Genomic DNA, 25960 nt, shown 5'->3' on the forward strand with positions numbered 1-25960 from the left:
TTGAAATTCAAGGGCAAGTCATAGGATGAATTCCACATAACAACTAGACAGAGTCAACACTGGGAGGAGGTCACCGAAGGTGAAATGTAGACAGCCATGTTTGGGATCCACATTTGTAGCAGGAGAGTCCACTTTTAACAAAGCTGAAGGCTGAGAGACCTGAAGTATGAGTAGAAATTTGTGGTGATAGAAAAACTATACTGTGAAAAAATGGAAATGGCATGTCATGTATACAAGACCCACAGTCATGAAGGAATATATGGCAGCATTGTGGAGGGGGGTGGTGGTGATGGAGGGCAACAACAGCAACCATTGGTTTTCTAAGCCAGGGAAGACCTGTGCGTGTTTGAAGTCCAAAGGAAAGAAACTAGTGGAAAGAAAGGTATGCAGGATGCTGGGAAATTGGAAATAATTGATCAGACAAAATGTTGTTTGACAAAATTAAAGGGAAAGGGATACAATGTTAAGGTTAATTTTAGGAAAGAAGAAAAGCAGCTATTATGCAAGACAGAAGAGAATGAGGAGGAGATGTGTATTGGATCATACATGTTTTTGGTGGAGAAGGCAGGAGGTTAGGGGTATTCCCCTTTAATGACCTTGACTTTCTCAGAAAAGTGAAAGATAGGCCTATCAGTATGGAGAAAGGATTTGGAGGGGGAAAAAATGTGGGTAGTTTAGAACAGCTACTGTAAGGAGTGTGCATGGGTAATCTAAAAGGTGAGTTACAGGAACCATTAAATGTAGCACATCAGTAACATTATTTTTTAGACAAGAAAAAAAAAAAAAAAAGACCACGTAATTTTATAGCACCAGAAGCTTTGGCATTGCTCTGAAATGAGCACCTGAACCGATGATCTCACTGTTGTATTTATTCTCCCTATAAGAGCTAATTCCAGGCACTTAATTTTTCCACGTCTTAACTCTTCTGTGTACTCATCCTCATATGGCTGCCCTTGGCCATCTCAGAATATTCACTTTTTAGTATTTTACCATCTGTGATTCATATTCTCTATCCCTCAAGTGAAATGAACTTGTGAAGAGGCTGTACCGCCTTTCTGCCTCTTCATGTTGGTTTGGCAAACATCGATGGAGTACCACTAGGTGCCAGCAGCTGTGGGAAATAGTGGGGAAGTGATTATAAATTAAACCCTGTACCTGTCCCAGAGGGTCTCACAGACTCTGTGAGAAACAGATTCACAGATATATCATTTCAGCACCATGGCTAGCGCCATCTTGGTGGCGCAGATCTTAATCAGATTGAGCAGCTAGACTAATGACTTTATTCATCCTCCAAATATTTTGTGAGGGCCCATGTCTGTCATGTAATGGGAACCTCTTGCTATATAGTGATGGAAATAGGTAAGGTCTTTGCTCTCTAGATATGCGCTGAGAGGAAAATAAATGAGTGTGGTGTGAAAGAAACAGGGGAGTAATTTAGTTTGAGTGACTGGGAAAGGTCTCACCAAGGGGGGAGCTTCAAAATGAGACCTGAGTGAGGAGTCATCCAAAGATGCAGGAATAGATGTTTCCCCTCAGAGAGGATATCCAGCTCAAAGGCTCAACTAGGCTTGGCCTGTTCAAGGGCAGAGAGGAGTTCAGTGTGCCTGGAAAGTAGTGAGAGGGAGAAAAAGGAAGGAGAAGCTGTTGGAGAGACTGACAGGGGCAAAGAGTCTGTATTTTATTCTAGTGCAAGGATTCAGCATCTAAGCAGTATTATCTTAATTCTAGGAATTCAACTAGTTCTGCAAAAGCCATATGATGCCACGAAGCATTCTTTACAACACTACCAAAAATGATCGCTAGTGCCGTACAGTTCATTCAGTTATTTGATAATCATTTATTTTGCTCCAGTCAACCGTCAGACACTGTTCTAGGTGCTGAGGATTCAACAGCTACAAAGTAGAGAAGGTCCTTGCAGTCATAGTGCTTATATTTGAGTGTGTGTGGAGGTGAACATTTCAGGTAAAGGGGAAATGTGCACAAAGGCTTTAAGGCAAGAGTATGCTTACGATGTTTGAAGAAAAATAGACATGAGTGGATGAAGAGAAACTGACAGTAGAGAAAAAAAACCTGGGGGTGTGGTGGGGAGGGGGTGGCAGTGGGTCAAGATCATGTGGGCCACTGTATGGACGCTGGGTTATATGGGAGTCACTGGAGAATTTTGAGAAGTGGGACATTATGTTCTTATCTTGTAAAAGGACCACCCCAATGAGACAATAACTGTAAGGGGCCAAAGATGAAGACAGGGAATGAACTAGATATGGTGCTATTGAGGTGAGAGGTAGTTTTGACCGGGGAGGAACTGGGGAGATGGGAGATGTGACCATGTCTGGGTATATTTTGAAAACAGAATGATAGGCTTGGTGATTATGTAGATTAGGAGGTAGAGGTAAAGAGAAGAGTCAAAGGTAACTTCAAAGTTTTGCATCTGACCACCAGGAACAAATGCCATTTGCTCAGAAGAGGAAGTCTGTAAAAACTGCAGATGGGGGAACAGGTTTTGAAAGCTCAGTTTTGCAAAGGTTAAGTTGGAGTAGTCAATGACAAATCCAGTAGAGAGATTTGTTAGATAAATCTAGAGTTCATGGGAAATGTCAACAAATGAGTGGAAGAGGATAATCTCTAAATTCCCTGACACCTCTAAAGATGAAAAATCTATAGCCATAACATATAAAAGGGCTTATAAATCAATAAGAAAAAAGATGAATATTTTGTTAGAAATATGGACAAAAGATACAATTCTTAAAAAGAAAAGAAATAGCAATAAATAACCAAAAATAGTTCTGTTACTCAGATTCAATTGTATGACTAAATTAAAAAAAAAAACTAACTATATAATGGAACAACAATAATAAGATATATTTAAAAATAAACTTAAGAGAAAACAAAAATGTATATAAATGAAAATTTTTTAAATGCTACAAAGGATTCATAAGAGAGATTACTTTGGTAATGAAGACTCATTGTAAAGATGGAATCAGTTAAGTTTTCTCCCAGTAAAAGTACTCATAGTAAAACAGGAAACATTAATTATGAAATATGCATGTAAAAATGAACATTCAACATTTATTTTCCATCCAGGAAAATTCTGTAAATGAGGTCACTCAGGATATGGCTCTTTTTGCTTAAAGTGGTAAACAAAGCCATGTATAACATGAATTAAGGCTGAGGTAGTTGAATTAAGACAGATTAGTTCAGTAATAAGCAGTTGGATGTGGACTCTCCTCCAATTCCCTGGGTCACCACTGTTTTATTTTTTCCAGAGATGACAAAAATAGTAAAATCCTATATGGGCACCATTGATACTAAACTACTCGGGACTTTACTTCTAGGAAGAGTGCTGTAACATTTCCATCTGGTGTATACTCAACACACAGCATTTCAATTGGATTTACATTGTCTACTTGATTTCGGTGGTTAATCACCAGTAAGAAACTTTGTGACAAAATGGTTGAATAAAAACAAAGGACCAATCATCTAAACATACAAATAGGTTCTTTCTTAGCCTTTAAAGCCCCAAAACATACAGATATATATATATATATATATATATATATATTTAAATCTCCTTTGAAGGACTGGAGGACTATTATTTCCATACTAAAAAAAATAGGAAACTGCGAAGAACAAGTGATGCCTAGCAGCAAATAAATCATTGTCATCTGGATATGTTCTCCTTTCCTGCCTCCTCTGCCTCTCCTTCATCTTTCTATAAGTCAAAGATGAAAATACAGAACTCAGTTTAATGGATTATCAAAATGCTCTAACCCCAACAAAGACAGAAGACGCCCAAGTCAATGAACTCCCAATGGTGACCATAGTTATCTGAGGAGGTAGAGGCGGGGCCCTTACCTGGCCAAAAGGAGGTCTGCCCCCATCAGAAGGTCAAGTGTATTGAACCCTACAGTAGACACAGGCTAGTGAAAATGGCCAGGATCAAAAAATGGGCAGAAGATCTAAATAGACATTTCTCTAAAGAAGACATACAAATGACCAACAGGCATGTGAAAAAATGCTCAGCATCACTAGTTATTAGAGAAATGCCAATCAAAACTACAATGAGATATCACCTCACACTGGTCAGAATAGCCATCATCAAAAAGTTTATAAATAATAAGTGCTCAAGAAAAGAGAACCCACTTATACTGTTGGTAGGAACAGAAATTGGTGCAGCCATTATGGAGAAAAGCATGGAGGTTCCTTAAAAAACTAAAAATAGAGTTACCATATGATCCCCCACTCCTGGGCATATATCTGGAAAAGATGAAAACTCTAATTTGAAAAGATACATGCACCCCAATCTTCATAGCAGCACTATTTACAATAGCCAAGATATGGAAACAAATCTAAATGTTCATAAAATATCCAACCAAGTGTCATCTTTATCCAGATGAATGGATAAAGAAGATGTGGGGTGTGTGTGTGTATGTGTGTGTATGTATCTAATACACACACATACACACACACACACACACAATGGAATATCACTCAGCCATAAAAAAGAATGAAATAATGCCATTTACAGCAACATGGATGGACCTAGAGATTATTATACTAAGTGAAGTAAGTCAGAAAAAGATAAATATCATGATATCGCTTATAGGCAGAATCTAAAAAAAATGATACAAATGAACTTATTTACAAAACAGAAACAGACTCACAGACATGGAAAACAAATTTATGGTTACCAAAGGGGCAAGGGTTGGGGGAGGGATGAATTAGGAGTTTGGAATTAACAGATACACACTACTATATATAAGACAGATAAACAACAAGACCTACTGTATAGCACAGGGAACTATATTCAATATCTTGCAATAACCTATAATGGAAAAGAATCTGAAAAAAAGATACATATATTTTAACATATCTTATATATACATTTTAATATGTATTACATATGTAAATTATATGTATAACTGAATCACTTTGCTGTACACCTGAAATTAACACATTGTAAATCAACTGTACTTCAATTTTAAAAAAGCTATAGCTTTATATATTCTCTTGGCATCCTGAATCTCTCCATAGCACATTATGTTAACATGTGTTATGCCCCTGCCCACCCCCAAAAGAATGAAAATGGCCAGGAATAGAAAAGGAACATGGCCCAAGGATACTTAATCTGCTATCCTGTTATTTTTCTTGGCTCTATTGAACACAGATGGTGATTATGGATTCCCCCAGTACACAAATTTCATGTAAGGACAGAAGTCTTGTTGTTTTGCAAATGAGGGAAATGGGAAAATCTGACCTAGTTATCTCAAACTCACACTGGACTTCTCCTTGTGAATTTATGACAACCAATCCTCCCTGTCTTCCAATCTAGGGGGCACCCATTAGGCTCTTAGTGCTATCTTCTTCTTCAGCATAACAAGCTGCCATTTATTGAGAATCTTTTTGGACCTCAAATTCTAATAGTAGGAAACATATGATCTCATTTTATAGGTGAGGAGCTGGGGCTTAAAGAAGTTAAAAAACTTGCTCAGGGTCATCCAGCTAAAAAGTGATGGAGCTGGAATTTTAATCCTGTCTATTTGAAGATAAGGCATGTTGCTGACCTGCATAACAGACCAGCCCATATTTTAAAGCTCAACAGAGGTAGTAGAGAAAAACTTAAGAAAACCCAGAGACAAACATTGACGCTTCCTATTTTGGAAGAAACCCTTGCTGTGCAAAGCATGAGGCTGGAAGGGAACTGCATACTTGAGTCAGGGGTCCCTTGCTCTGTACATCTTTCAGAAGTTAAGTGACACAGTTGAAGATGCAGAACCCGCTGATGGCAGGTACAGCCCAGAAGAGACCTCACAGCTCCTCCATTCAACTCACTGCTGTATTTACACCTGTGGTCTCTCTCAACAGATATTCCTCAAACATCTAAAGGCACCTAAAGACTGAAACCATCTGCTGGAACCTCTGGCACTAACAGAATTGTCATTGCTTAGAGTTATGGTCAGAAGAATCAGCAAGGTGCTAAACTGAAATGTCGCCCTGCAGACTCTCTGTAAATGTCACTTCCTCTACATCTCTCCTGGGAGTGTACAAAATATTAAAGACTATAAATGGAGTAACACTGTGGGGGTCATTTACTAACCACATTCCAAAGTCTTGGCCATGGAGAATCAGGGCGCCACCACCTAGGCAGGCAACGCCGCTGTGAGCAGAGCCTGGGGCTCCCGCATTTGGCAGATGTGGGCGGTGGGCTGCGGTTACCATCGACAAAATGGCCTTGGCTAGGATATTCTCCCAAACCATCCCTTGATGTGCACCACAGTGTGGAATCCCATTTTTACTTATTTACTTTTAATCTGTACTTTTTGTTAGTGGTACGTACAAGGGAAAACTTCAGAAATACTGAACTCCTCTCCGTCCCAGACACACCCCTGAGAGACAGCGGTTACAAGTTCACCTTTATTTCCCTGGGTGGTCTCCTTCTTACCTTTAAATAACATGGAATTAAGCTGCTACTTGTATCTATCTTTCTTAGATGAAAAATAATTAGAAAAGTAATTTTCTAGGTCTTCTGCTGGTTACCTTTAAATCAGTAACTAATGCGCCCAAAATGTACCACCTCTCCCTCCAGTCCTCCTTATTCCTTTTACCTTACCACTCCTTTTTTTTTAAATTGAAGTGCAGTCAATTACAATGTGTCAATCTCTGGTGTACAGCACAATGTCCCAGTCATGCGTATACATACATGTATTCATTTTCATATTTTTTCCATTAAAGGTTATTACAAGATATTGAACATAGCTCTCTGTGCTATACAAAAGAAACTTTAAAAAATATATTTTTATATATAGTGGCTAACGTTTGCAAATCTCAAACTCCCAAATTTATTCCCTCCTACCCCATTTCCCCAGTAACCATAAGATTGTTTACTATGTCTGTCACACATTTACTCTTATCGTCAAGAATAACACTTATATTCTGTTCTATAACCATAATAAACTAAAATAATTTATTCTAAATGTTAAAACTAAGAAATAGCATTTTTTATGACAAAAGCTGCAATCAGATAATAAATTGAAAATATTTTTCTGATTAAGTGTCATTCCTTGCATTTTCTAGCAGCCAATGGTCGTTTAGCCACGGGAAAATGGGAAGGCCATTGCCATCCCTAGAAGGAGGGAGAGTGAAGAGGAGGGTTTCTTAGCCTTGGCGCCACATTGGAATCACCAACGAAGCTTTAAAAAATACCGATGCCTGGCTGCCATCCCCAGAGGGTCCAAGGGAGCTGGTCTCGAGCAAGGCCTGGGAGCTGGGGTTTTTGAAAGCTCCCTCAGTGATTCTTACTCACAGTAAAGTTGAGAAGGAAAGTGAATGGAAGACTACCCCCGACGACACTCACTGTAAAATGGGGTCTAAAGGCCAAAGACCCAGGCGTGGGACATGTGGGTAACATGACGAGAATGCCAGAAACTGAAGCTGCCAGGCCCCCGAACGCCAGAACGAGGGGCGTTGAGCTTAGCGGCATCCACATGAACAGCACTAACTCTCCACATCTGTTTGCTTGATTTCTGTAGAACCGAGCTCCCTGCTCCCTTGGTACCCTGCTGGGGAGGCTGACTGCTTCGGTTGTTAACCCCCTCTATCCAGCTCCTCTCCTTAGCCTTGACCTGCATCTTGCCTTCTGACGACGTGTCCTAATTTCCCAGCACAGTCCCACCCAGGGTGAGCACCAGTAGTCCCACATTTTACTTCCGAAAGTGTCCTGGTTTAGAAAATAAACTGCATGATCACTCTGCTGGTGACCGCCAGCCCTGAGCTTCCCCGGGGTTCCGGAATGGAAGCTCTGTACTGGCTTCTCACAATCTAGTCTAGACTCTGTTTCATCTTCAACAGATTTCCATTTGCTTTCCAATGTTCACAGATTTGCCAGAATCCGTTGTTTATCTCTTGATTTCTTTACTGCTGGGGCTGACTGCGCATTTATGTTTCTATACTGTTATCTCAATTGGAAGTTTTGGGGGGCTGGAGTTAAACATATATGATGAACTGACATCCTGTTTGGTTTTAAACTAAACTGAAAATGTGAGTTTGAAGCCCTCAGCCTCTGTTCAACATTGCAATATTTAAGACAACATTATTTTTCAAAATATATCACCACTGACCCAGTAAGCATACATCTACCAATGGTCTGAGATTACTGACATCTGCCATCAGAGGCAAAGAGAACTCAGAAACCAGCAAGCTCAGCTTAATGTTCATTGTAAAATGTGTGTTTCTTAGAATAACTGGAGTTTAAGCAAATAATAACTGTGCGTATAGTCTTCAGAACAGAGGAATGATCAGGGATAAGTTTTACTAAATCACTGTCCACGTGAAAACCATTGAAAATATTTCTGTTCCTCATTTAACTCAACTTGACAATACAGAGGAAAACCCATATTGCTCAAATTTAAATTATGTTAGAAATATGGTTGAGCATTAAAATGAAAAAAAAATGTGCAGTGCGCATATAAGTGTATTCAATTAGAAATGTACTAGTTATGCTACGGAAGTGAAGTTTTGATATTCCATTTCCATTCCCTCTTCTCTGGCTGTTATTAAACTTTTGATGCAACTAGGCACCCGTGACAGCCTCCAGAAATGCAGAAGATAAAGCATGTAGGTGATACAAAGCATCTGGCGTATTTTGCTCCCAAGAGTATTTCCTCCCACACTCTAAGCATGATCTCTGGTGACCTGAGAACAGAATGTGTTCTCCAGATTGCTGATGATCAAAGGGCACTTGGCTGCTAAGAGCACAGGCTGCTGAGAGCATGTTCCAGAATGAGCTGCCAAGACAATGACCACAGAGAGAGCCAGTCATTCTGATGTTCTGGTTCCCAAGTGGGAGGGGATCACTGGCATCAAAACGCTGGAATGTAAGTGAGGTGCTTCCCAACCATGGTGGCAGGGAATCGGGCTGGTGTTCCCACCAACATTCTAGCACCATTTTAGGGACAGAGGACACGCAGAGGAGAAACTTAACTCAGAAAAACTGAGAACTACTTTGGGAACACTGGGTCAGAGCAAAGGGAACACAAGCTCCCCGCATTCCATGTGGTGTGTGAGGAAAGTGGGGAAAAGGAAGGGTGCAGAGTGAGGCTCTGCTAAAGGCATCTTCTGACCTCTGGTCCTTCAGGTCCATGCAGGGTAAGCTCCGTGTGCGGGGCTCCTCCTGGGGAGTCTCACGGAGGAATTCTCTGCAAAGCCTTGATCTTGCTTTTCTCGCCACAGGCATGTTCAGACTTGGGGAGGGACGAGAGTACTGAGTAAACTTTCTGACGTGACTGCAGTTAGGGTTGACTTCAGAGCCCTCCACGACAGCATACAACTTCCCAAGGCAATTGTTTCGAAAGACACTTCCACTCATTTTGGATGTCAAAATCTTGGTCCATCCATTTTATAATCAGTTTAGGAGACAAATGGCTTGTTTTTGAGAATTCGTTGCACATGCACATCGTGTACTTACATAGAGTAATTTACTGGAGGCTTCTGTGGGTTTCCAGGACTCCGTGTGGCAGTCGGGAGAATGCACCTTGCAGACCCCCAGTTATGGGAGAACAGTCAGCAACCACTGACTGAGGGGCCCAGGCTGCTGGGCTCTGGAATCCATCACTGCGTTTGTTCTGAGCCAGGTTTCCCCACAGGCTGTGTGCTCCTAGCCAATGACTGAGGGGAATGAAGGCAAGTCTGCTCCTGGCTGAATTTGCCTCAAGGACTCCCAGAGGCTTTGCCAAAACCTTCTTACACCGCACACCTCCCAAACTTCCTTCCTTGTCTCCTTCCCTTGGGGGTCACACTTAACATGTGGTCTCAGGGCTCTCCCAGCCTTTACCAGTCCCTTCCTCCTCTCTCACACAGGCACTTCCCTTAAGAAATAAATCCTATTTTAGCATCTGCTCCAAGAAAGACCTAGATTTATAATGCCCTGCACTTCAGGACAACTTGCATCACTTAGAATTACTGGAATCTGCTGATATTTCAACCGAGGGTTCAACTCTGGACAATCTAGATTGTGCATCTACGTCAGAGACATCAGGCAAAAGCCAGTTTCAGCCAAACAGCACGGTGAACTGGCTCATTCTAAGACAACGGTGGTGGTTTCGGCCTCACAAACTCTGACCACGCACATTAGGTGCCACCTTATACTGTCAGTAAATTCTGACAGACCTTCAAGAAGCAGGTGTCACGTCCTCAGTGTTCGGTCTCACACCTCCCTGCTCGAGAGGGAGCAGACTGCCAGAATATGGATCAGGACACGCTTTTTCAGAGGCCCAGTTCATGGCACTTCCAACGCCACCAAGTTTTTCGGCAGCACCAGCGCAGCCCCAGCGTGAGTCCACCCAAACCATCTTGTTTCCCATTCAGGGTAAGATACTCAAAGTCCAGGCTTCATGGGCTCATGAAGTTTGTTCAGGGATGCTTGTGAGGTGTTTGAAATGAATATCTGCCATTTGAAAAGGACTGGCTTAGTTTTGAGAAGAGAAAATGACATTTGGGGAGAAAGGTCTCGGTTTTGATAAGACCCTATAAAAGCGTGTGCTGAGAGGGCACAGTCCCCATCTCTGGGGCCTGGGTCCCTGCTCCCTCCTCAGTCTGCTTTTATTCTAGTTACTGATTTGCCAGAATCCAAATCATGGGGAATCTGGATTCACAGGGACCAAAATGCCATGGGGGAAAAGTGATGGCCAGGGGCTTCTGGTCCGTCCCCATGAAAGATGGAGGGGATGCTGTCTCCCAACCTGATCCCCATACCCTCATTCCTTAAAAGCCCGGAGGACCACACTCCAGGAGCAGCACACTTGGGGGAGGTGGGGATGAGCTGCCCACGAGGACTTTCAGAAACCTCCTGGTGGCTGAGTACACACTTTAAAGAGGCTACAGCCCCAAACAGTTTGATATAATAAGCTTGTGATATCATATCATAGGGCTATTTTTCCCATTTTCTAAAACTGCTTTTATTGTTACAATTTGGTTGGTACAAAATACAAATTCTAGAGGGAAAAAAAGATAAAATGGTAAGAAGACAAAGGACCATTCTTTTATATTCTGTCCCCTGGTCTTTGTGGCTGTGATCACTGGCATACGCTGAGATAAGAGGCGAGTGCCAGTGGGACTCTGTACCCAGCACAGAATGTCACAAGATGCTGGTCCCCTGGGAGCCCGTCAGAGAAGGGACTTTGCAGGTCAGCTCTCTGCAGTGAGGCTGTGTGGTGCTGCCTGGGGGACCCAAATGCACCAGGACCTACATCCCACCTCTCTCACAAAGAGAGAAAACCACATCTGGCTCTTCCTCTTTCTTGTCTTTTTCTAGGGTGAGATTTTCATAATCATTAATAATCTTAATAATAATTAAGACACCAATGATAATGTAGCTTATGTTAAGCAAGAATCTGAACCCTGGCAACTTAAAATCAAGCACAGGAGAGGGAAAACTTGGACTTCTGCCTTTAGAGTCTAAGATTGAACCCACCAGGAATAACCTAGAAGGATTAAGGAGTTACCACTGTGTCTCCCAGCCATTCCTTACAGTTAATGATTTGCCAGAATCCAGATTTCTGTTTGTCCTCAGTTCAGTACTTCTCTCTGAGAATGTGGCTCCTTCGGGGATTTTGAGTTTCTTTATAGGATGGGCGTTGGAGGGAACGAAACAGAGTGAGGTAGGGATGCTGTTTCTGTCTCCTCCTTGGTAACCTGTTTGATTTCAGGAGCAGCAGCTGGAAGAAGTTCTAGTAAATATAAAACCCTGTAACAAGGAGCACAAGTAAGGAAATGGAACTAATGATACATTCTAAACCTTTAAATCTCCAAGCCGAGGGATGGTGGTTTGCATGCTCCTGGGTCCCTGCTTTGCCGTGTCTCTATACAAAGGTCAGCCACGACCCTGATGGTCATGCTGTACAAGCTGCAGTGTTTACTCTGTGGTGCCTAAGTGAAAATACGGTCGGTGGGAGCACACAGGTCCGCCTCCGTGAATGTTTTATTCCTTAATTTTGCAGGCCCTTTTCTGCCAGACTTTGGGGCTGTCTGCATGGCCCTGGCACTTCTGCAGGGGGACAGAAGCAGTGGGGACAGATGCACTCCCATGACACAGCACTAGGGCCGCAGGGTGCTTCTCGTGGTCGGCTGCATCCCTTTCACTGGGTCTCTTAGTATCAAAGGCATCGCAGCCAAAGGAAGACCACTAGACTTCTAGCTGGGCCACGCCTGGAGGATGGAGGCAGCTGCATGTCTTCCAGAGCGCCCTGTGGTCCCACATTGCGCTTGTAGCAACCAAGGGAGTAGATAGGCCAGTGAATTACAGGGCAGACGGTAACGTCTGATCCACTCTCCTGGCAGTCTCAGGTTTCTCACTGGTCATCCCCAACATGTGAGGATTTTCCTTGGTTTGGAGTATGGGCTCCTGTTCCAGAGCAATGATCACAATAATAATATTGACTAAGAGTTTACCTATAATGAAAAAGAATATGAAAGCGAATACATGTCTGTATATGTATGAGTAAAACCTTATGCTGTACACCAGAGATCGATACAACATTGTAAACTGACTATACTTCAATGAAAAACAAAGCAAAAAAAAAGTTTACTATGTTACTGGCACTATTGCTAGAACTTTATACATAGTAGATATACATATGATCTTTAGAAACAATCCCCTGAGGTAGGTGCTAATGCTATCCCCACTTACAGATGGGAAGACCAAGTCCAGGGTAGATAACTTGTTCTTGGCTCGTTAGAGAAGAGCCTGCCTTCCAGCCCAGAGGGTCAGGCTGTAGAATCAGGCTGGGATATTTCATCACCCAGGGAGATGTTCATATACAGAGCAGCCAGACTTGAAGCAATTCCTCTTAAAAATAAATCTCTAGCCTTTGATTTGACAAGTGAAGGTCGGGATCACTGTGTGTGATTCTATACCCATGTTTTGAGAGTGAAGTTGGAAAATCGAGCTTGCTTAGATGTATGCAGCCGAGACGATGAAGGGTTTGAAAACCTTTTAAGATGAGGGGCATCTGGAATAAATGAGGGATGAATTAAGTGACTAACAAGAAGACACAGGAGGTGGCCGTACAAACTGCCTGCAAATACTCAAGGGGCTCTTGTCATCAGGGCGGGGCTCATTTTAGTTCCCTGTGCAGGGTAGGACCGAGGTGAATAAGCAGAAGCCACAGGAAAGTCAAACCCATTTCTGAAGACTCAGAATCATCCAAGGATGGAAGAGCTGCTGTGCAAGGGGGAGAGCTCCCCATCACGCGTGTCCTGAGGCTCCAGTATCAGCTGGGAGGGGATAGGGTCTCTGTGCCTCCCGGCAGGAGGTTAAATTGGGTGACCGCCAGGATCAAATCCAATTCCCAGACTCGCAGTAGGATGATTTCACCTTTTCAGAAAGGAGTTAAGTTGAAATGCAGGAGACACATTTGATGCCTTGAGTATCATTCTCTGTTAGGCACAGACAGGCCCAGGACAGGCCACCTAAAATATGCCTCGATGGCATATTGATTATTTTGATTTAAAGTTACTAAGAAATGGCCAGAGCAAGAGGGCCACTTTGACCCTCTGGCTCCCTGAAAGCAGGAAATAAATCTTTCATATGAAAGGTATATTCTCTGCATCCTTTATTGCCAGGGACAGGGAATTCGGGCAGAGAAGCCTGTATAAACAGACCTTGTTGCTTTAATTTATTACCTCAAGGCCAAATTTTGCTTAAATTCCTTACTAATTAAAAACTCAAACCTAAGTTTCTTTGTCCTGTCAATTTCTCTCAAATTTATAGTTTCTTAGTCTAAAAAATATAAAAGCTGCCTGCTTTGGCCATGGCTTAGGTATTGTCTATGAAATTTCCATGTGCACAAATTGATTTATTTCTTTTTTTTTCCCTGTTAATCTGTCTTGAGTCACTTTTATTATTAGTCCAGCTACAAGAACTCAGTGAGGGTGGAGGAGGGAGTGTCCCCCTCCTCGACAGTAGCTCGCAGGGGAAAGGTGGGGAAAGCAGGCTGGACCTCAACTCAGACAGGAACCTGAGGTCTTGGCTCCTCCACCTACGTGTATGACCCGCCCCAGGGGCACTAACTCTGCACACCCTTAACTTCTGTAACTTCCAAACGGAGGAAAATGAGTATCTTCATTTTGGAAATTTCTAAAATAGAGATAACTGGCCCCCAAAGTTCTCTGATAAAGCATCAAATCATTTGGAAAATGGAATGAACCAAAGTTATGCTGCCCCCAGCACTCTGGCTAAAGACAAAACTGTTGCGTAAGGAGTTCTAGAATAAGACCACTTCTGCATGTTTTCGGGACATCAAGTTTGCTGATAGTCCTTGTACTTTGCTGTATCTTGCTGTAAAGTGAAGGTCCTGCCAGCAACTTCTTTTCCTTTTCTCTTTTTGCTCCTCACTCTGTACCAACACAACCAGTTTCATCACCCAGAATTGCCCCCCTGGCTGGGATAGTCCAGTTTCTTTGAGTCTGCTGCATTCTAGGCAGTAACAGTGCAGTTTTATTGTAATTAACTTTTCATTCTTCTGTGCAAAACCTAATATTTATGAGAAGCTTCTGCGAAAGACTGAGTTCTTATTTGTCCTACCTTCAGAAAACTTTCGCCCTGTTTATATCTTTTTTTGTAAGTCAGTTTTTACTTTAAACATTCTGTCGTATTCTGGAGACAACAATAAGTTACTTTATGAGCGTTTGGGGTCTGCTCTGCAAGCCTTTGCCAGAGTATAACAATGCTTAGAACATACTTCCCATGTTTTAAAAGGAATTTCCCCCTAAGTCACGATTGGCATGTCTACAGGTGAGGCATATACATAAAATCTTCATTAAAGACACATCTGCATGTCTATGCATCACTATTTAAAAAAAACTAATTAGTCCACTTCGGACTGAAAAAAGTCATTTTAATCAAATGTTGTCATTAGGTCCTTTTAGCTGAAAAAAGACGGTAGCGGATTCACAAAGGATGATTTCCTTTTATGCACAACTTGGTAACGGAAACTGACAGAAGAACACACTTAATCGTCCTACTACCCAACACCAGAGGCGCCGAGGCTCCCGCTCGGGGAAAATACATATCACACAGTTCAAGGAGGAGCCCCTGCCCCTCTCCCAACAACCCAGACAAATCTCTGCTTCACAGGCTTAAGTGCTACTTCACACGATTTCAATAAAAATAGAGTTTAATTTGGTCTCAGAAACTTGCTTTCTCCCGGGAAAAGGGCTTGGGCTGTGGCATCAGCTGTGCCATACATGCGGCCCCTCAGAAATGGAGGGGGCTTGGCACCACTCAAAGGCAGGATGCAAATCTGCAGCGCGGTTAATTAATTTAGCCTTCATATCAATGCTCACAACTACAAAGAGGGCTTACCAGCCAGTTTCCAACCAAAGGATAAAAAATTCAATGAAAAGGCTAAGAGATTTAGCAAACAAACTGTTTGCCATTTGAGAGTAACTTAAGGGCTACCCAAAAAGCCCTCCCTGATTGAAATCCATTAAAAGGAACCAAACACTGATCCGGAGGAAGAGAGCTTAGATATGCCACCTACCCAGTAATGTCCCTACAGAGCCCAAAGCCCTGGGGCCCTCATGAATATTCTGGGAACTTAACCTGCCAAAAGAAGAAAAGATGGGGAGGACGAGAGGGGTCTTTGCTTCCAAATACTAGCAGCTCTCCCGCGGTTCTGCCTAGCCTCCCGGGATTCGCTTTCCAAGCTCTTTATTGAAATTGCTCAGGTCTTTAACTGATCTCCCGTGAGGGCTCAAAAGCCTTAAGCTAATTACATTTGGCTGAGATATGCTTGATGAGATGGGAAAAATACAAAGCTTTTGAAAGGATGAAAAAAAATCTCTAACCATCTGCTGGTGGTGTTGCTAAAAAGAACAATAGGCGGGAAGAAAAAGGGCAGCTAGCCAGAATGGAAAGGTACAGGATTTCTTTAATTATGGGGTCAATGAAGCTATTACTGCTTGGAATGTGGGGGAAGGCAGGCCAAACAGGCTTAGAGGGCTGAGCAAGACAGTGCTTAGCAAATAAATGCAGCCAAACATCAGCACCAAAAAAGGGATGCATTTTTGGAGGGACAAAGGGGAATTAGCCCAGCTTGGTTGAGCAAAGCGTTTCTAATTAGAAATCGCGGGTAGTTAGTGGAAAGGAGAGAAAGGTTCGCTCCTAAATGGGAATGAGGTTTCAGTACAATCTCCGCGCTTCTCTCCAGGGTATCTGTGGTCCTTGAAGGCAGTTTCAGATGCAGCCCTGGCAAAGCGCACGCTCTCTGATGCCATCAGCCAGACAGTTGCTTCTGTTTTTACTTGGCAATCCAGGTGAACAGCCTGAGTTGAGCTTTCAAATCAGTGCCCCAGGTGTTGATTCAATATGGCAAGCAGCTTATGTGCAGTGCTCTAAAAGCCCTGTTCAGTTTCTCCTTTTCTTCTCTTCTTAAAAAAAATATAATGAATCCCCTCAAATTCAGCTGAGAAAATGTTTGATTTTGGAAGACAAATGGACTTAAATAGGGGACTGCTAAATCAAGGTTATTTTTACTTTGTGCACAGTAACTCCTACAAGTTGAAGAGCAGTTTGTGCCCCAAATTTGAGTTTTGTTCTTTTTTTTTTCTCAGACTGTACGAGGGAATGTCGTTTTCTCTCATTTTACATTGTCTTGATTCTGTGTCTGAAGGTGGGTAAAACTACTAAACTAATGGGGAAATAGTTTTATTTTCTTCATTGTTTCCTTTTCATCAAACCAGGAAAGAATGACCTTTCAGCAGGGAACTCATTTTTCAGACGCACCACTCAAATGTATAGTCAGGATGCTCTTGGACGGCCCCAGGTAAGCTTCCTAACAAACAAACTGTCCTTTTCTGCATCTTCCTAACCTGGGCATGCAGTATCTCTTCCATCCTGCCTCTTTAGGCCTGCCGCTGTGGGAAGGATGCCCTGTGTCAGTGGCCACAAGGAGTGCATATGTGGAAAGAGAGGCTTATGGGCAGCTGATCTCAGACAAACTGGAGTTTTCAGTTGGAAACAGGTCCCCATTATGACCATAGCTACCCTGATGCCCAGGGTCCCAGCTGCAGATCTGGGAGACCAGGATGATGCTAAAAAGGTCATCTCCTCTCACAGTGCCTGTTGTGTGTCAGCTGGTGTGGATAATGAACAAGGGCTTTCTGAGTGGTTCTCAAAATATGGTCCCTGGACCAGTAGCATCCACATTCCCTGGGAACTTGTTCAAAATGCAAACTTTTACTGCACATCACTACAGACCTACTGAATCCAAACTTGAGGTATTGAGCCCAGTGATCTATCCTTTAACAAGACATCCAGGTGATTTGGATCTACTGAGGAGTATGTTCTATGTCTGTCTGTCTTCTGTCTGTCTGTCTATCTATCATCTTTGCCATGTTTAAACACCCACCATCCAACAAGAATAAGGCAGAGAGAAAGGTATAAGGAATTTTTCAAAAAAATTATCTAAATTTGGAGGCAAAATACTAGAGTAGTGATATCATTCAAAACGTGGTCCACAGACCAGTAGTGTCACCATCACCTGGGAGCTCAATAGACGGGCAGGTCACAGGCCCACCAAGACCTACTGTATCCAGATCTCTGGGGGAAGGGTCCACAAACCTGTGTTTTAACAAACATGCTAATTCTTATGCACACCTGAGTTTGAGAGCCATTGTGCTAGGACAATATATGAGCAAGGTTTGTTGTCAGTTTGGCTTTAAACTATTAGAAACTATTGAGGTCGAGGGGATCTCTAGCCCCATTTTGTGGTATTAGTCAGGGAAAGCCCGGCGGAACATTTGTTGGACATGAATTTTATATCTCCTCCATTTCCAGAAAGTATTGGTTGGATATTTACTTTAATTATCATTCTTCCCAGACGAGAAAAAAGAAACCCATGCTCTCTCTTCCTTCCATTCCTTTTCCTTCTCTTTCTTCTTCTTCCTTTCTATCTCCTTCCCTCCTTCCTCTCTTTGTTTTCCTACTGCCTTTAATTCCTTTTCTTCTAATCTCCTGGGGATGCACAACTATTCTACCAGCACTTACTGTGGCCACAGTGATAAGATTTACCTGAATTAAATTCCACTTGTGCAACCGACAGATACTGGCATTTAAAAGGGATCGGTCATGACAATAAAAATGCTGCCTAACACAGCATAGATTCACCAGTTCTCAGCTAGAACATGGACAGATGTTGGAACCTCTCCTTTTGCTGGGGATCTGTTACGGTAAGCCTGAATTTTTCAACTTGGTTTGGAGTAACCATGTGCAAGGTTATGGTATTAGCTCCCTGTTCCTATTGTAACAAATTACTGTAGCCTGTGTCTTACCATGACACCAATTTAGTTCTTACAGTTCTGGAGGCTGCAAGTCTGAAATGGTTCTTATGGGGCTAAAATCAAGGTATCAATAGAGTTACTTTCCTTCTAGAAGAATCCAGTTCCTTACATGTTCCAGTTTTCAGAGGCTGCCTGTATTCCTTGTTTCACATGGCCTCCTCATCCATCCTCAAAGCCAGCAACACAGCATCTTCAAATCTAGGCATTTGCTGGCTCTCTCTCTCTCTCTCACACACACATTATATCTACATTTATCTTATCTATCACAATCCTATTTAATTATGTATAATCACTACATTTAATGTAAGTTTTATTTTCTGATCATATAGGTTGTCCATAATATTTTGTTAATAGGAAAAAGTAATGTAATACAGTATAAAATGACTAAAGTTTGAAAAGTGTTCCTTTCCATTGAAATTACATGTCCCTGTCTTAATATATTATGAATCGCACCCCTCTTGATCCTGAATATTATGATTTTGTAAACTATGATAAAAAATAAGAAAAATGAAGGACAGGTGAAATATATTTTGTGTATTTTTGAGAAATAAACTAAATATGATAAATGGAAAATAAACATTCTCTTTTCAAATAAGTCTTTAAGAAGAAATATCCAGTTTTTCCCTTTCATTTCTATTTCTTTGTAGTTTTTTTCTATTAGTTTCAATTAAAATCCAAGAATAATAAATTATGACATTTCTGAAAAATGAACAGATGTGCTTCTATGTCAAAAACGTAAGCTCTCACAATGAGATATCTATTGGTTAGAAACATAGCTGACTGATCTCAGCATTTCCTTTGAAGATTCACGATGAAGTAAAACAGTCACATACAATCAACCCAAAGCCCTTGCTATTGGTAAAACGCTGCTTTTCCTTTTTCTTTTTTTTTTAAATTATTGCAGCAGATGTCATAAAATAAATGTAGTGAAACATTCAAGCAGCAAGCTCCCTAATTGTTTCCATCTTGATTATAAAAACACATTGAAAGGTAAATCCTCACAGTGAAATAAATGAAAAAAATAATTAACATTCAAAGTACTCTCTATACCACCTGTTCTTTACATACTGCGCTGAAATGAAGGCATCTGAAGTATAAAGAGTAATGAAAAGAAACAGTTTCCTTCTAAAACAGAAAGAAAAGTAGCATTTAAATTCGGAATCCAGATCAGAATGGATGTACCTCGTGTGCAATCTATAGGATCTGGAAATTCCTTCATCTGATGAAATCAAGTGAACTGGTTAAGTCTAAACTCAAGCACCACAATTATTTTATCCAATATAGATGACATAACAGTTCGTGGCTACTTGTTATTTTTTTTTTAAAATCTTTTATGTAAACAGACGTTGAACCTCTGTAGTCTTTAAAAGCGGGTAATCCAACTACTATCTGATTTGAAGGTTATATGCTAAAATTTGGGTTGACATACATTTTGGTCTTTACCACAAAATGCGTAAGTGAGCATATTCACACATCCATTATTATTACAAACTCTACTCAGTTTAGAGTTTCGACCTGCATTTGTCAGTTCTATGTGTGTCCTTCAGTGTTCTTCAAGTGGAAGGGTACTGATCCTAGACGGTCAAAGATAAAGGAAGGAACGGTAAGCAAGTTACATGGTAATTACTGGATAAGTCTAAATCAGTAGTGGTGGTACTAATCAGTGATGAGAATAATAATTAATAATAATAATAGTAATAATGATGATAATGCATCAGGGAAGTTAAGATAACCTTAGAATTAAAATACACCATGATAATGGCATTTGTTGGGATGAGGTAAATGAAATTTAAGCATGCTATGTTTTCTTTTGTCATGGTCCCAATTAATATTAAAATTTGGTAAGCCTTAGTGATACCTGAGCATCAGGAAAGGAGGAGAGTCAGGAAGGAAAGCCCCGTGGTCCTGCTGACTGTCTGCAGAGACTTTTCCAGGACAGCCTGCAGACCCCTGAGTTGAGGAGACAGAGCTGATTGACCTGGAAGGGTTGGCAAGGCAGAGACCTGGAGATGATCTGATTCTATAAGGGGGTTGCTCCTCTGACTTCCTAGACTAGACTACTTTACACAGCCATAGGAGTAAAAGTTACCTGGTAGAAAGATTACAATAATGAAAATGAGACTTGGTCACAGCAGTGCAAATGCATTCTGTTTGGCAGAAAAGAAAGAATATATTTTATTGCCTTATATGATGCTAACCAATCTTTCAAGTTTCAGTATTCCTGAGTTGTGGGTAAGTTGTGTACACGTATGATGCATTCGGTATTCCTGATTGTAGGTGTAACATGGAGATACACATATACCCATGGAAATATGTGTATATATTATTTTCTTTTGAACCAGTTTTACTTCTTACTGGTCCCTTCCTTAATTAAGGATTTAAATAAAATCTTTTACATGTATTCAACGTGTATTTGTATGAGAGTCATGACTTTATATTTCTGAAAATGACAACTTGGAGTATTATTTAGTACCTTGGAGGAGAGGGCAGATATAATGGCCATCAGCTGTTAACAATTAGACTCACTGTCTTTAGAGGAGGCTAATTTTCTGGAATATTTAGGGATAGCACATGCAAAGTAATATTATGTTTACGTACAAATAAAAATTACTCTTTTCATTAGTTGTGATAAGAAGGTACTTCGTGGAGAGTTGCAGAACTCTAGCCGAGAGGAATAAGAAGTTCAAAACCTGGAGATAGAATTCCACTTATGGGAGAGATCTGTTTTATCTTTGCAAATTACTTTGATAAACCACAGGACCATATGCCTCCTGGCAAGACCAGGCAACAGAGGCTTGATCCAAAGTGAAACTGTAAATCAAATTGCAGAGTTAAGGAGAGGAGGAAATAGAAAAAGACAAAGGGGACCCAGGAACAATGCTGGATGCTAGAGAATTATTAGAAGAGATGGTCTCTGAAAATTCCCCAGACAGGGATAGACTAACAATTTCAAATTTTGGGTCTCCACACATCCTTAAGTTTGTGGTCCTTCCTCCCTAACATGTAAAATGAAGGATCAGGACATTTTTTTCTACATTTTAAAAGACACAACGATCACAGCAAGCTGGGGGTTTGGCCACATTCATGAGGCCTGATATACACTTTCTTACTGAGAGGCTACATACAAGGTTTGTAGGTGATCAATCCAAATTTGCACACATACGCACGCGAAACACATTGTGGGAACCAAAGTTCTTACTGTAGCCGTGAATCTACTTTTCAGTCTTCTATGTTTTTTAACTTTAAAAGTATAGGTCAGTTACACTTTTATCTGAGGAAGAAACATGATGAAAATTAGTACTCTAAAAATAAATTTTAAAAAATATTAAATGTGAATATAAACATTGTATCTTCCTACCTTATACAGTGTAACTTGAATGAACTGATTCTGTATGAATCTATTGCATACACGGAGATGTGCAGAAGATTTAAATAATCTAGCTTAAAACTTTATGATTTTTACATTCAGTGTATTGAACCGATACAAGGAATTTCATGAAACACTTAAAAATATTCATAAAACCAGAACAGGCACCAGCATTATTAATTTATCTTATATCCCCAAATGAAATTTTGGTTGACAAGTTCTAGCTACAAAGTATTATTAGGAAAAAAGGCCAATAAGAGAAGAAATCATTTGAAAATGAAGTTGCCCTAAAAAACTAACTTCTAGTGCTGCCAGCGTGAAAAATGCAGCTTTACCAAAGTTGACTTCACTGGGGAAGGTAAGGTACAAAGACTTTCTGAAAATATAAACTTCCAGTAAATTAATTATTCAAGATGAAAGTTCATATATTTCACATGAATCAAATAATGCCTATAAATCAAGGATACTTCAGTAAAAAAAAAAAAAAAAATATATATATATATATATATATATATATATATATATATATATATATATATATATATGCCATGATTCTTGGTGGCAAAACACACAGACTGGAGTTCGAAAGCCTGAGTGTCATGGGTGTCGTGTGTTTGTGTGTTGCTGCATTGCTGGTGTGGAGGCTAATTTTTAAGTTGAGGGGAAAGGGCTCTGTCAGCGATGTAAGAGTTTCATTAATAATGGAAAACATCAAGGGCTGTGTAGCGGTGCTTTGTAGAGAAAATAAATCCCTAACGGCTTTGATTGGTAGGAGCAGAGGAGAAAGCAGTTCACTGTGCATTCACTGAAGGATGAAACAGTGGCCAGAGAAGAGAGGAAGTTTCTCATAAGGACTAAGAAAGATGGTGGTGGAAATCCAGCCTGGTTCTGAGCAGAGTTTGTGTGTAAACCTACTTTGAGTGTAAGGGCACTTTTACCCCATTTAAACTATCTTCAGGGAATAATTAGGTGTCCAATTACTGGTTAAGCCCTGAAATAGAATATGATTAATTTGTCTGATCTCTTTGTCTGGTCTAGATCACCTCGGCACTTTTATCAACAGAATACGATGAATAAAACTGAGTAAAACCTAGGACTGCAGCTTTCTCAGTACATTGGTGACCACTGGCTCCCATGTCATCACTCCTTGTTTCATCAAGAATGTGGTTTTTCAGAGCTGGCCTTCTCAGAAAATTTATAAAATTGGAGAACCTCATCGCTGCATCATTGGGTTCATATCTCTCACTTAGAACCCCAGAAACTGGGATTCACAGAAAGCCAGGAACCACATGGCCAGAGTCTGAGGCCATAGCTCTCTGCACACCTAGTCACGTGGTCCTGCTCGTCAGAGGCCAAACCATGAGCCAAAGGACATGATGATTAGCACTCGCTGCTGGTTAACACTTCACTGTCTACTTGCATGCCTGTCAATATCTATGTTTTTCCAAGAACTTAGGACACAATATACCTTAAATCTCCATCAACATTTTGATCAACTGGAGGTAAAAGATACGGGAGTGCTCTTCCATATTACACTTGTTGATGGATACAAGAAAAAGAGTTGGGATGCACGCATTCTAGGTAACACTTGGAAAGTCCAGTGTATTCCTAATAAAACATAATTTAAATTTATGTGACATAATAATGGTACTATGCTGATATAGTTAAGATTTTAGATCAAATATTTTAAAATTCAACTAGAAATAAAAATCTTCAGGAAACGACAAATTGGGAGTGAGATTTGTAGATACTAAGTGCTATGCATGAAACAGATACACAACAAGGTCCTACTGCACAGCACAGGGAACTGTATTCAATACCTTGCAGTGACCTACAATGGAAAAGAATAGGAAAACAAATACACGTATATGAAACATTATGCTGTACACCAGAAACAGACATGACATTGTAGGCAGACTAAACTTCAATAAAAATGAATAAATAAAAAGAAAAAAAAAGTTAAAAAGACAAAAATGAACTTATTTACAAAACAGAAAGAGACTTACAGACATAGAAAACAAACCCATGGTTACCAGGGGGGAAGGGGATGGGAAGGGATAAAATGAGAGTTCGAGATTTGCAGGTACTAAATACTATATATAAAATAGATGAACAACAATTTTCTTCTGTACGGCACAGGGAACTATATTCAATACCTTGTGGTGACCTATAATGAAAAACAATATGAAAACAAATACATGTATGTATATGTATGACTGAAACACTATGCTGTACCCCAGAAATTGACACAACATTGTAAACTGATTATACTTCAATTTTTAAAAAAAGAATTAAAAATCTTCAGAAAAAAAAACACTTTAATTTTATGCTAAAACACAAGATCCTTTTCAGAGGAGCTCTCCTATAAGATTACTTTCCTATTTGGTTATTAACATAAATGATACAATTTTACTGGATTTCATATGTGCTGTAGGCCCTGCTGGGAAAGCATAAAACTGGAGTCATTTAGGAAGAGGCAGTGTGGCTATGTGAGAAAATCTGCCATATGTGATACCTCACTTTGTGCCTGTTGAAATTTTTGTACTTCAGGTCTCCTAGGGACATGTCCATTGTGCTATTGTGTAATTTTATCAGCATGAACTTCTGCTGAATATTTTCTCTTCTTTTCAAAACCCGTATTTTGGCAGCGCTAACTTCAAAACTTAACGTTGCAACATCTGTGCCCATACACCTGGGAGCCATCGAAGATGTAGCTTGAAGAGTATCTACATTTTTCAATCTTACAGGATGTTGTGAAATAAAGAAAAGGGTTATCCATTTTTCCTGGAATTTTTTGAAGGTGACCACTGCCTGTCTCCTTAGAAAGATTCTCAAAATAAAAGAGAACCAGTATTTCTAAGTCTGTAAGAATATCCATACAATTGGCACAGAATACTCATTGGATTTTGTTTGCAGATGCGTAGTTCTTAATGAACATATTCAGCTTTCCATTAAGAGACACTGTGCATATCCACAAAACCTGGAGCTATAGTCTCAAAATGTCCTCAAACAACTCTTTACTAACTATATGACACAAAAGAAAGCAAAGGAACATCCTACTACTTTGAATGTATTTACTACTTCTAGTCCGTGGATGTACCAATAAATCTTAAAAAATAGAAATTATGCTTGAATTGGCATTTCTCAAACAGAAGACTGAGATCTTGACCAAAAAAAAAAAAAAAAAAAAAAAGACTTTCTGAACACAGAGAGATGTCTCCCACCTCACCTTTCATTAACTGTTCTATCTTTATGGAAAAAAATGTACTTACTGAAATTGCCTGCAGGAGATGGTACTGAAATTGGAATGGGCAGAACAATTTGTTGTTGAAGGGTAATATAGATGATGTAAAATTTTTATGGATTCAAAGTTGTGAGGAATGGGTTTGAGGAACTCCACATGTGGATTCTTTTGACTTTGTCATCAGTTTATCAAATTGTGATTAAAAATGCGGTGTGCTTTCTGCGTGTTAGGTATTGTTGGAATTGCTTTCCATGCTTTACTCATTGAATTTTCATCAGAACCATTTTTGACGGGTCCTTTTGTCATCACCACCTTACAGATGAGGAAACTGAGGCACTGAAAGGTTAAATCATCTGCCCCAGGTCACCCAGTCTGTCAGTGGGGAGCAGGGCTACTGCAGAGCACCTCAAATCTGTGCTGCTCCCTTTTCCTTTGGTTACTTTTCTTATATGTAACAGAATGGCTTTAAACTCTTACTTGGAAGCAAAGAATAAGATGATAAAGGTGACTGATTTTAAGTTATTTCAAACTGAGACAGAAACACTCAAGGCAGAGTCAAGTTAATCATCCATGGTAAAGAAGGGAAAACTCTGTTAATTCAAGCCACAGGCATGATTATTCTCTTACAGTGAAAAGTCAAATTTTAACAAAGAAATCTAACTTCAAAGTTGCTGTTAGCAAGTAACAGAATTTGATCTCACTTCTTTCTCACCTGCCATCCCACCACCTGCAGAAGAGGACTGCCATCTCTACAAGGGAGAATTAACCCTTCAGTAATTAGAGGGGTGCTGTGTGCTGGAGAAGCCAGTGATGTCAGTGTGTGCTGAACATGAGCCTTTTCCCTTGTGGGTCTAGTTAAAATGCGGACAGCGTACCCGTTGTTTGATGCTCCTCTTTTGCACATCTTGAGGCACAATATACAAAGTAAATAATTTCTGCTATAGTGAAATTCAGCAGGCAGACGCAGCATGGTGTAGTTTACATTTCACAAGTAACTACTGGAGGGAGCAAGGCCA

General features: G+C 40.5%; 1 protein-coding gene and 1 long non-coding RNA gene across 5 annotated transcripts in view; one reads left to right on the plus strand and one right to left on the minus strand.

The window, feature by feature from the left end:
* Positions 1-25229, plus strand: part of LOC105083138 (uncharacterized) — a 62672-nt gene extending 37443 nt beyond the window's left edge. The window contains exons 4-6 of one of the 2 annotated variants that reach the window (XR_012500774.1): positions 16735-16817; positions 18096-18222; positions 22739-25229. This is a non-coding gene — a long non-coding RNA (uncharacterized LOC105083138). Of the gene's footprint in view, positions 1-5862; positions 7007-16734; positions 16818-18095; positions 18223-22738 lie in introns of those variants that run through there. The other variant, XR_006721040.2, reaches the window with a different exon arrangement.
* MACROD2 (mono-ADP ribosylhydrolase 2) overlaps positions 1-25960 on the minus strand; it is a 1883327-nt gene that overhangs the window by 38592 nt on the left and 1818775 nt on the right. The gene's annotated exons all lie outside the window — the stretch shown is intronic.

This window comes from Camelus bactrianus, chromosome 19 (genome assembly GCF_048773025.1).
Source record: "Camelus bactrianus isolate YW-2024 breed Bactrian camel chromosome 19, ASM4877302v1, whole genome shotgun sequence".
Classification (NCBI taxonomy): Eukaryota; Metazoa; Chordata; class Mammalia; order Artiodactyla; family Camelidae; genus Camelus; species Camelus bactrianus.